Raw genomic sequence first — 11,209 nt, 5'->3', positions numbered from 1 at the left:
GTATCTTCTCAGAGACTTTTAAATTTTGAACTAAATGTATATTTCTAAGTTTTTCCAGACTTCGCTGTTTACAACTGTTGCGACATGATTCTCTTTCTTGCAGATATGACAGGTTTGACCATATGCTGGGCATTGTCTAAACTGGTGCTTCCTTCCACCTCTAGAACATTCTTTCCCATGTGCATTCATTTTAACTTTAATACTTTCACTCTCTTCTCCTCCATAGACTTGTTTTTTACTTTTACTTCTTAAGTCTCTATTCACATCAGTTTGTTTTCTTTCTAAAATGTGCAGTAGTTTGGCAAATTCTCCGTTTTTTCTAGATTTTAGATTTGGCTCTAACGGTCTTTTTCTTACACTGATATATTTTTATACCCATCACAATCTGATCTCTGATATTGACTCAGTTAGATTCTGGAAATTACACCTCTGACTTCTTATCTTTAGATCTGTTTAAAATGGTTCAAAAGTCTTTCTTTTTCTCTGTTTTGATTTCTGGAGTGAAACCGAAATCTTTCAAATGTTTCATTTCTTTTTGGTAAAAAGTATTCCACACATTTTTTAAGGCAAATTCAAAGTCAGTCCATTCTCTCACATTAAGCTCAAATGAATGACGCTGCTTCAGTACCTGCAATATTCAAAAAGACAGGAATCTTTTGCTCACCTTCCTTATGAGTAGATTCTGATGCCCTCAAAAATAAGTCAGATTCTTTTTTAAACTTTTCCCAGTTTTCTGCAGCATTTATTGACCTTTTTAGAAATGTAGAAACTCTCAATTGATCCATCTAATTTCATTCAAACTTATTTTTCTCTCCTGAGCAACTTTTACCTCAAAAAAAACAAAAAAACTTTAACTTCTTCCAGTTCCTTTTATCAGGTCCCTCACTCCTGGTACCGTGTATTGTTTTATGGTCAAGTAATCCACAATCCTAATAACCATTCAGTTCTAGTAACTTAACAACAGTCTTTATTAGATACACAATTAACAGACAGAGCATCTTAACTCCTGTCAAAGTGTCTAACCCAGTGGTTCCCGAACTTTAACAACCTGTGAACCCCTTTCACTAAAATGTCAAGTCTCACAAACCCCTCCTAAAAATGACTATTTCCAGGGATTTTCTCTTTTACCTGAGTATAAATTATAAAAGCAGTGATCTTGGAAATATAAAATTTGCTTTTAATGACATGTTTATTCACACTATTATTTATCATTACAGTATTTTTATTACATTAGGAAAACAGCAACACTCTTCCAAGACTTTCGTAGCTTGTCTCACTTTGAATAAGCCTGTTTCATCAAGGAGTATCAGATGTGAAACAGCATGAAGGTATTTAAGAAGCCTACTCAAAGTTCCTCCTACACAAGCATTCAGGTCTTGAGTAGTCCAACCAAACACCACATGTTACGAAGCTTAAACTTGTTCTTCTTAATAATTTTGCAAACAGTGCTAGGTACCTATTTAGTTTTAAAAACAGCAAAAAATATCCACCTCCCTTTTTCATTTCTTATAAGGAGTCTTGAAATTTAAATCTCCTCAGTGTGACACATATGCTTGCTTTGATCTGCATAGCTATTGGAAGTCCAAGGGATAGCTCTGTCCGCCAGTAGGGAATTTTTTTCCGAGAACCCCCTGTAACATTTCGCGAACTCCCAAGGGTTCACGAACCCTGGTTTGGGAACCACTGGTCTAACCTAAAACCAACTGTCAGCTTCCACATCCAGGAAAGTCTATTCATTCTCTTAAAGCCACAGTAACACCACAGTATGGATTTGTCAAGAACAAACCATGCAAAACCAACCTAATTTTCTCCTTTGACAGGGTTACTGGCCTAGTGGATGTGGGGAAGCAGGGGATGTTATATCTTGTCTTGAGTCAGGCTTTTGACACAGTCCCATATGACAGGCTAATAAGCAAACCAGGAAAATATGGGCTAGAGGAAATTATGATAAGGTGGGTGCACAACTCTAGCATTTCCGGTTTAAACTTCCTGGAGACATTTATTACTGGTTCATGGTCATGATTCCAGCCAATGTAGTGCAAGGATTCCAAGGCCAGAAGCCGATCCATCTTTTCTAAGTATGATTTCAGTTGGGCTATAGATCTAGTATTTATCCAGAGGAGACTACCTCTCTGTAGCTCTATACTGTACTAGCGTCATTGTGGATCTACAACCCCTCTTCTGGAATTAGGTGCCTAATCCAGGTCAACCCTTTCTTGCCAAAAGGGAAAAAAATCATCCAAGGAGGATGTTGTAGGAAGTAGCCCTCTCACCTTATATTCACTAGCCCAATGGTGTGGGTGCTCAGCTAGGATTTGGCAAACCAACGTTCAAGTCTCTGGTCTGCCTGATTTGCAGCAAACACTCAAAGCCCTGTCTCCCACTCTGCAAGGCATGTCTGGACTACAAGTGTGATGTTATTGATGTGAACTGTGACCGTATAGATCATTGTTGCAACCAAGGTCCTATAATTGCACCAAATCTTGTACAAAGGAGGTTAAGTGAGGTGTCTTTGGAAAGGTGGTAATTTGCTGGTTATGATTATGCTGTCTGTATGCATGTATCATTTTTATATTTGAAGTTATGAATATTGGCTATTTACTCTTGCTCTTCAGCATGAGCATCTTCATGGTTCCTTCCTCTGCGGCTGGGGAATGGGTGTGCAACAAGAACGTATATGACACTCAGTCACTTTCTAGTAGGAGCCGAAATAGTGTTCCGGTATTTTTTCCTTTTTTTTTTTTTTAAGGACTCAAGCACAGGTTCTTAGATGCTACCATAATGGGATTATATTGGCTTTGTTGGCAAGTGTGTAACAGCTGTGAGCGTATAAACAGTTGGCACAAGTGAATTTCACTCTGACACAATGAACTCTCTTTTCTGTTTGTATAGATTAGAATAGATCTGAGCGAAAGAAGTTGATTCATGATCAATGCAGACCGCATTTGTAACAGCGGGAGTTCAAAACCAGCGAGTTACTGACCCATGGGACACTCGGCATTCTCATAATAGCCACGAACCCAGATGTAGTTCATTCACATATCCTGAGTAAATACCCACAGCTTCTCTTTAGCGGTTGTAATAGCTGTGAAACGCCCTAGAAATAGCTGATTCCAGTAGCTATAAACTCTGCTGGCGTCTCCATGGAGCAGGTCTTTAGAGCGGCAAGGTCATGAAAAGCCAGTTTATGACTGCTATCAACCCAGAGGGTCAATACTAAGACATTTATGACCTGGTAATCTTCTTTGTGGCAGAGACCTCACCCCTAGTCATTGCCATTTGGATTGTGCCTCTCTGCTAATAAATACAAAGCAGCTCATAGTTGGCCAGGAGGACTCTGGAGCTAGGTTGTGCTCTAAAGTACCACACCCCTCCAGGTGAATATTGTGATGCTCCAGGAATGCTCCATAGGCTGGTGACAGATTGTCTCTCAGGAGCTCACTAACCACTTATGTGAATCCAGGAGGCCATTGGAATCTCTCCTCAGGCACCTCGCTCAGGTGACTTGAACTGAGGGAGCTCAGTACTGGAAAGGAAACTAGCAAGTAAATGTCTGTCTGGATTGCAACCTCTGCCCTGGCCCGATATGTTTGGAACATGAAAAACGATAGTAGGGGAGAGAGAGGAGGCAGGAGGATGGAATCCAGCAGGGCTACACTCTAAAGGGTAATCAAATTTAACTATTTCTGAGCGCCGCATGGCGTAGAGTCTGTCTGATGAACGAGTCTTCAGGTGAAAGGGCATCACAAAGAGTTCCTTTTGGTGGCAGGTTCCCTTTTGGCCCAGGATGCTGCTAGGGAAGGTGTTGAATGGGTTACCTAGTGAGGTGGTGGAATCTCCATCCTTAGAGGTTGGGATGATTTAGTTGGGGTTGGTCCTGCTTTGAGCAGGGGGTTGGACTATATAACCTCCTGAGGTCTCTTCCAATCCTAATCTTCTTTGATTCTATGAATGGGATTTTATCCCTTTCCAATTTTATCTGAAGCTGTGCATTCGTCTGTGATGCACTCTTTGCCCTGCCTCCTCCCAGCTATGGAAGGGTTAAGAGCTGTCTGAGACAGGCATTTAGAGTGAAAGGCATGAAATAACAGCATTCCCAGCACTGATTGGCTCATGTTAATATTGCTGTTGTGTTGAGGCGTCAGGCAAAGTCAAAGCAGAACGTTTTACCGGGCTGTGGCAGTTCACTGCTCTTTATCAGCATCTCTTGTCAGGCCTGGCCAACTCACTACATCTAACATATTGTTACCATAGTGTTTATCCAAAAAGAGTCTTGTACGGTATGAAATGAAAGGTGGTGATGGGCTGGAATTATGGATACTTCATACTTTAAAGTCTGGGACCAAACACATTTTCTTCCAGATTGGAGGGAAGGTAGTTATCTCCCTACATCCAATGTAAATTAAGCCTTGGGAAACCAACACATAGGCAGCTGTATTTGCATGTAAGTCACCAGGAAAAGCCAGGTTGACGATGGCCAGGGGGAGATGGGCAATTAGTATGGATAGACATTGGAGACTGAAATCACAGTGGGACCAAAATGATGTGTTTTGGGGAGACATAAAGAGAAGCAAAAAAAATATTTTGTTACCTATTTACTGAGGAAACCACCAGGAGGGCATGGTGGAATCATGAAAATCTGGATTGTGATTTGCCTGAAAATCAGCAAAACTCTACAGAAAAACTGTGAGGGTGAGAAAACTGCTTTAGCTTAAGGACTGTAGCTTGCTAAAGTTATATTTAGTTTCTTAGAGGAATGTTGTACTTTTGTTTCACTTGTAACCAACTCTCCATTATCCTTGCTTTATATCACCTAAATCTCTCTTTGTTAATAAACATCTCTTTGTTTAATCATTGGTAGATCTCAGTGCTGTAATATTAAGGAAAGTGTGACTTCTTAGTTGAATCAAACAAGCTGGTGTCTGATAGTAAACTTGGTAATTTCTGTGTGTCCAGTGACAAGGGCCGGATATGCCAGAGGCATGCGCTTCCAAAGGGCTCAGGAACTGGGGTGCACAAATGCTATCTGCAAGGCAAAGCAAGAGATGGCGGAGTCCTGAGAAGTTTGTCTCAGGGGTTTGTCTGGAGTGGCTAACAGACTGGGGTGACAGGGAGATGTCACCCAGTTTAGCACCAGTGTAAGCAGAGTCAGAATGAGCTCTACCCTGACATCTGCTAGTGAGCTGTGGAAAAGGACTTCAAGGGCTGATCTCTTTTGCATGGATACACCCACCCTGCCTAGCATGATGGGACTGCTTGCCCGAATGGTCACCTTGGCTGCTGTGGGACCCCAGTCTCTTTATTACTCCTGCCCCAATAACAAAGTGTTGTTATCCTGGTTATGTGAATCAAGAACAGGAGAACTGTACTTGGCATGTTATGACTGAGGGACTCGCCCTCAACTAAGTAGCACTTGCTAGGCAAGGGACATGGGTTCCAAAGCTCAGTGAATTGAGAGATGGGGATGGGTATTTATACCGGGGAGTGTGGGCCCCTTCTGAGGGCCCTAAATGCCACTTTGATCTCTTCTCTCTCCACTGCATCATAACAGCTAATTTTGATTCTATTAGGAGTCTTGTTACATGCTGCAGAGCTGAAATCTCTGATACCTAGGTCTATGTGTTAGACCTACTTTGGGCTAGTTATTCTTAGTGCCCTGGCACTGAGGCTCCCCTACTAACAGCTAGGGGGAGCTGAAGACATATTGGTGGATGGCTAGCAAAGAGGTGTGGCTAGGGCTGAAAACTGCAGCAGAGCTCCACGAAGAGGTGTGGCAATTGGCTTTCAACCTGAGCAATGAAGCAAGTAAGGAACCATCCCCATACCTCTGTCCCCTTGCCCCCTTCCACCCAAGCTGGGAGGTAAACTCTACAGATGGACTTCTGAACTCTAGGGCTGTACTGACCAAGGAGAGAAACTGGGAGGGGTGACTTCTGGATTGCTGGACTTAAGACCCTGAGAGGAAAAGGACACTGCCAAACTTACTTGGGGATGGGTCTTTTGCTCATGGTTTGTGTTATGAATCCTGTTTGTGGTGTTTCCCCAACATAATGCCACATTGTTTCCCTCCTTTATTAAAAGGCTTTTGCTACACTCAGACTCTGTGCTTGCACGAGGGGAAGTATTGCCTCTTAGAGGTGCCCAGGAGGTGGTATGTAATTGTCCCAGATCACTGGGTAGGGGCTCAAGACGGTTTTGCACTGTGTTATTGAGGCGGAACCCCTAGATACTGAACCTGACCCTTGTTGTTGCCAACTCTGACAGGCAGAAGGGTTACACCAGCAAATCTCTCTTTTGCTAGGAGGGAGGGAGAGAGGGGTTACACTGTGACCTATGATTTGGGGCACCCTAAGAAAGTTGGAAGGGACCTCAGGAGGTCATCTAGTCCAACCCCCTGCTCAAAGCAGGACCAATCCCCAACTAAATCATCCCAGAATTTCAGATTCACTAGATTGTAACTAGGTGTATCTTTAGGAACTCAAATACTTTTGGAAAGCTCAGCTGGCGCTGGGCCTTTTATTGGTGCTTTGTTGATCTATGGAAAGTTGCTTATGCATCAAGATCTATGTCAAAAAAGGAATGACAGTATGCGCCGATAGAAATAGGCTTTGACATTGACTTTTGCATGCAAAAACTTGAACGTTTTATTTATGGTAGATCTTCACTGGCAGAAACAGATTATAAATAGTTAATATTTCAAAAAGGAACAACAAACATCCCGCCTCGGTTACAATGATGATTTTTGTTCTTCGAGTGCTTGCTCATGTTAATTTCATTCACGCTCATGTGCACAGTTGTCAGAGATTTTTTACCTTAGCAGTATCCCCCTTGAGTGCTGTGCTCATCCACTGGTATATTAGGTGCTGCAGGCCCTATACCCTCTCAGTTCTTCCTTGCCACCCTGTGATGGTTGGTCAGAGCACCTTGTCTTGCATTGCAAGAGCATTAGCGGTTCTTTACAACCCATTGTTCTATCTTCTTTGTATATAGTTCATAGGCACTTAGTCATTAAGTGAAGTGTTAGGTTAGTTTAGTAGTTAGAGTCCTGTCTGAGACTTTGCCCCGAAGTGGGGTGTGCCGTGTTCCCCCAGGGTTCATCTCTGCTCCTCATCCAGCAGGTGCCTGTTAGTGACCCCTACGACAGCTTTTGAAGTGTTTAGGGGAGTCCTATAGAAAGGACAAATGCAGATTCTGTAAAAATGTTTGACCTAGAGCTCAGAAGGATTAGGACATCTGCTTGAGAGCCCTCCTCATGGAGGCCATGCTTTATCCTGCACTGGAGCCCTCCCAACTGGATTCCACACCTAGCACCTCAGCAGTGGCCCACTCAGTGGCCATACTGGAATCCATGGAGCCTTCCTGTCATGCCAGTCATAGAATATCAGGGTTGGAAGGAACCTCAGGAGGTCATCTAGTCCAACCTCCTGCTCAAAGCAGGACTAATCCCCAGATAGCTAAATGGCTCCCTCAAAGATTAAATTCATAACCCTGGGTTTAGCAGGCCAATGCTCAAACCACTGAGCTATCCCTCCCCCATATTCCCACCATTCCTCTCTGGCCACCTTGGACAAACTGCCGCCGGCACCAAAATCAGAATACGGTGCTGAATATGACACAGGCTGCACAGCAGACTCCAACACCTAAGCTAAACAACTAGTGGGGCCACTGGACGATGAAGATGCTAAAAGAGCACTCAAGGACGATAAGACCAGGGCAGAGAAATAAATTGATTCTTTGCATTGGTCTTCATGGCGGAGGATGTGAGGGAGATTCCCAAACCTGAGCCATTCTTTTTTAGGTGATAAATCTGAGGAACTGTCCCAGACTGAGGAGTCATTAGAGGAGGTTTTGGAACAAATTGATAAACTAAACAGTAATAAGTCACCAGGACTAGATGGTATTCACCCAAGGGTTCTGAAGGAACTAAAATGTGAAATTGCAGAACTACTAACTGTAATATATAACCTATCATTTAAATCAGCTTCTGTACCAAATGACTGGAGGATAGCTAATGTGGCGCCAATTTTTTAAAAGGGGTCCAGCGGTGATCCCAGCAATTACAGATCAGTAAGCCTCACTTCAGTACCGGGCAAACTGACTGAAACTATAATAAAGAGCAAAATCATCAGACACATAGAGGAACATAATTTGCTGGGGAAGAGTCAACATGTTTTTTGAAAAGGGAAATCATGCCTCACCAATCTACTAGAATTCTTTGAGGGGGTCAACATGTATCTGGAAAAGGGGAATCTAGTGGATATAGTGTATTTAGATTTTCAGAAAGCCTTTCACAAGGTCCCTCATCAAAGGCTCTTAAGCAAAGTAAACTATCATGAGATAAGAGGGAAGGTTCTCTCATGGATTGGTAACTGGTTAAAAGATAGGAAACAAAGGGTAGGAATAAATGGTCAGTTTTCATGGAGAGAGGTAAATAGTGGTGTCCCCCAAGGGTCTGTTCTGGAACCAGTCCTATTCAACATGTTCATAAATGATGTGGAAAAAGAGGTAAACAGTAAGGTGGCAAAATTTGCAGATGATACAAAACTACTCAAGATAGTTAAGTCTCAGGCAGACTGCAAAGAGCTACAAAAGGATCTGTCAAAACTGGGTGACTGAGCAACAAAATGGCAGATGAAATTTAATGTTGAGAAATGCAAAGTAATGCACATTGGAAAACATAATCTCAACTAAACATATAAAATGATGGGGTCTAAATTAGCTGTTACCACTCAAGAAAGAGATCTTTGAGTCAATGTGGATAGTTCTCAGAAATCATCAACTCAATGTGAAGCAGCAGTCAAAAAAGTGAATAGAATGCTGGCATCATTAAGAAAGGGATACATAATAAGACAGAAAATATCGTATTGCCTCTATATAAATCCATGGTATGCCCACATTTTGAATACTGCACGGAGATGTGGTTGTCCCCCCTCAAAAAAATGTATTGGAATTGTAAAAGGTTCAGAAAAGGGCAACAAAAATTATTAGGGGTATGGAACGACTTCCATATGAGTAGAGATTAATAAGACTGGGGGGATATGATCTAAGGGGGATATGATCAAGGTCTATAAAATCATGACTGGTGTGGAGAAAGTAAATAAGGAAGTGTTGTTTACTCCTTCTCATAACACAAGAACTATGGGTCACCAAAAGAAATTAATAGGCAGCAGGTTTAAAACAAAAAGAAGTATTTTTTTATATGACACACAATCAGCCTGCGGAACTCCTTGCCAGAGGATTTTGTGAAACCCAGGAAGATAACAGGGTTCCAAAAAGAACTAGAGAAGTTCATGGAGGATAGGTCTATCAATGGCTATTAGCCAGGATGGGCAGGGATGGTGTCCCTAGCCTCTGTTTGCCCGGAAGCTGGGAATGAGTGACAGGGGATGAATCACTTGATGTTTGCCTGTTCTGTTCATTCCCCCTAGGGCACCTGGCATTGGCCACTGTTGGAAGGATACTGGACTAAGTGGACCTTTGGTCTGATCCAATATGGACATTCTGATGTTCTTAAGTACAGGATGAAGCTCAGCACAGGGACAGACGTTTGGCTGAAGCTCACCAATATCTCATCTGACAGAAATCAGGTCTGTTTTGTCAAAGAAGAACATCCTTCCCATTAATGGCACTTTTTGAAAAAATTCAGTGCTACGCCAAATGTATTGTATTTTTCGTGATTTTAATTTTGTGAAAGAGAAGCAAAGAGAACTTTGACTTGTGTGCAACAGTAACCCAGATAAGAATTATCAGGAACTTTAAACTAAAATTAGACAAGTTAAAAAGTCACGTTACTGACGTAATGCAGCGGCGCACACCAAAATATATCAAGATATAATTTATGACATTTGTTTCTTGTAATTTGAGTAACACAAAAGACAAATATTGATAATGAGAGACAAGGTGGGTGAGGTAATATATTTTATTGGACCAACTTCTGTTGGTGAGAGAGACATGGTTTTGTGGTTACTTGGATCTGTTCTTCAGGTCTTTGAGTTGCTGAAGAAGAACTCAGTGTAAAGTCAAAAGCTTCTCTAGTGAAATCATATTTAAGCACATTTTCCATAAAGAAATTTACTTTGTGAAAAAATTGTCTTAAACTGCACCTATCTGGGGCCTGGCTGAGTTCATATCTGTGAGCAGGCATATATCCATCTGAAGGATCAACTGCTATCAACTAGTTTCATTGCCTATTTTCATGCATGAGCTAGCATTGGAATGCGTGCACAAGCAGAATGCTCTGAAGTGCAAACAGCTCAGGAGACAGTGCCACTTTATTTCATAGATCTTAAGCTGAGGGACTCCTGGGATCCTCTAATCTGATCCTGCATAACACAGGCCATATGACTTCCCTGAATTGAGTTGTCTTTGAAATAGAGTATCTCTTTTCGAAAAACATCACATTTAATAGATCATAAATACAGATCACACATGTATTCCAGAGCCAACCCTTTTGGATGGTACCCTAGCACTTTGCAATACCCTTCCACACCTTGTGAACTCCTGGGTGAAATATTAAGATAACCATGTCAGAACGCAATGCTGAGAATTCACGTTAGCCCCATCGTTCCTGTTTGGTATGAAGTCTTTCATGGCTTGCTTAGGGGATTCAGAAGTCTCTTATGAAATGGCGCAAGTAGCTTTTGTACCAAGTCTTTTATTTAGGCTTCTCAGTGTGGCTGTTGCTTGACCTTCTACTACAGGCCTCATTGGCCTTTCAACACATACACTGTGCTGTGATCTCTCATATTGCTATTGTGCCAGTCACTGTCCTCTCTGCTTGCTCCCCGCATCTTCTGATGTTTCTGACCGTCCTACAGCCACTGCCATTGGAAAGCACCAAAACTGAGAGTTGCTATCCAAGTTAGAGCTACCGGTTGGGCTCTAATAATACGTAAAATCCAATGGGCTTTGTTATCCATGTTTGGCAGGGGGTTAAGGAGACACACAGCCAGCAGATATGGTCACAACTGCCCTCAGGAGTGAATGGGAGGAAGAGGTATAACAATACATATCAAATGCTGCGGTAAAAGATGAAAAGATGTTCCTGCCTCGTACACTAAAAGTGCAGCCTACAAATAAAAATTCTCTAGGTTCACATAAGTGTCTTACTGAGAAATGAAAGCATAACTTTACATGACTGTTAAAGGCTCACTGCTTGACTTCTGTAAGGCATGCACAAAAGCGAGTGTACAGTGACAAAAAGGAAGTG

This window comes from Gopherus evgoodei, chromosome 19, assembly GCF_007399415.2.
Source record: "Gopherus evgoodei ecotype Sinaloan lineage chromosome 19, rGopEvg1_v1.p, whole genome shotgun sequence".
Lineage (NCBI taxonomy): Eukaryota > Metazoa > Chordata > Testudines > Testudinidae > Gopherus > Gopherus evgoodei.
Note: the sequence above shows the minus strand (reverse complement) of the source record.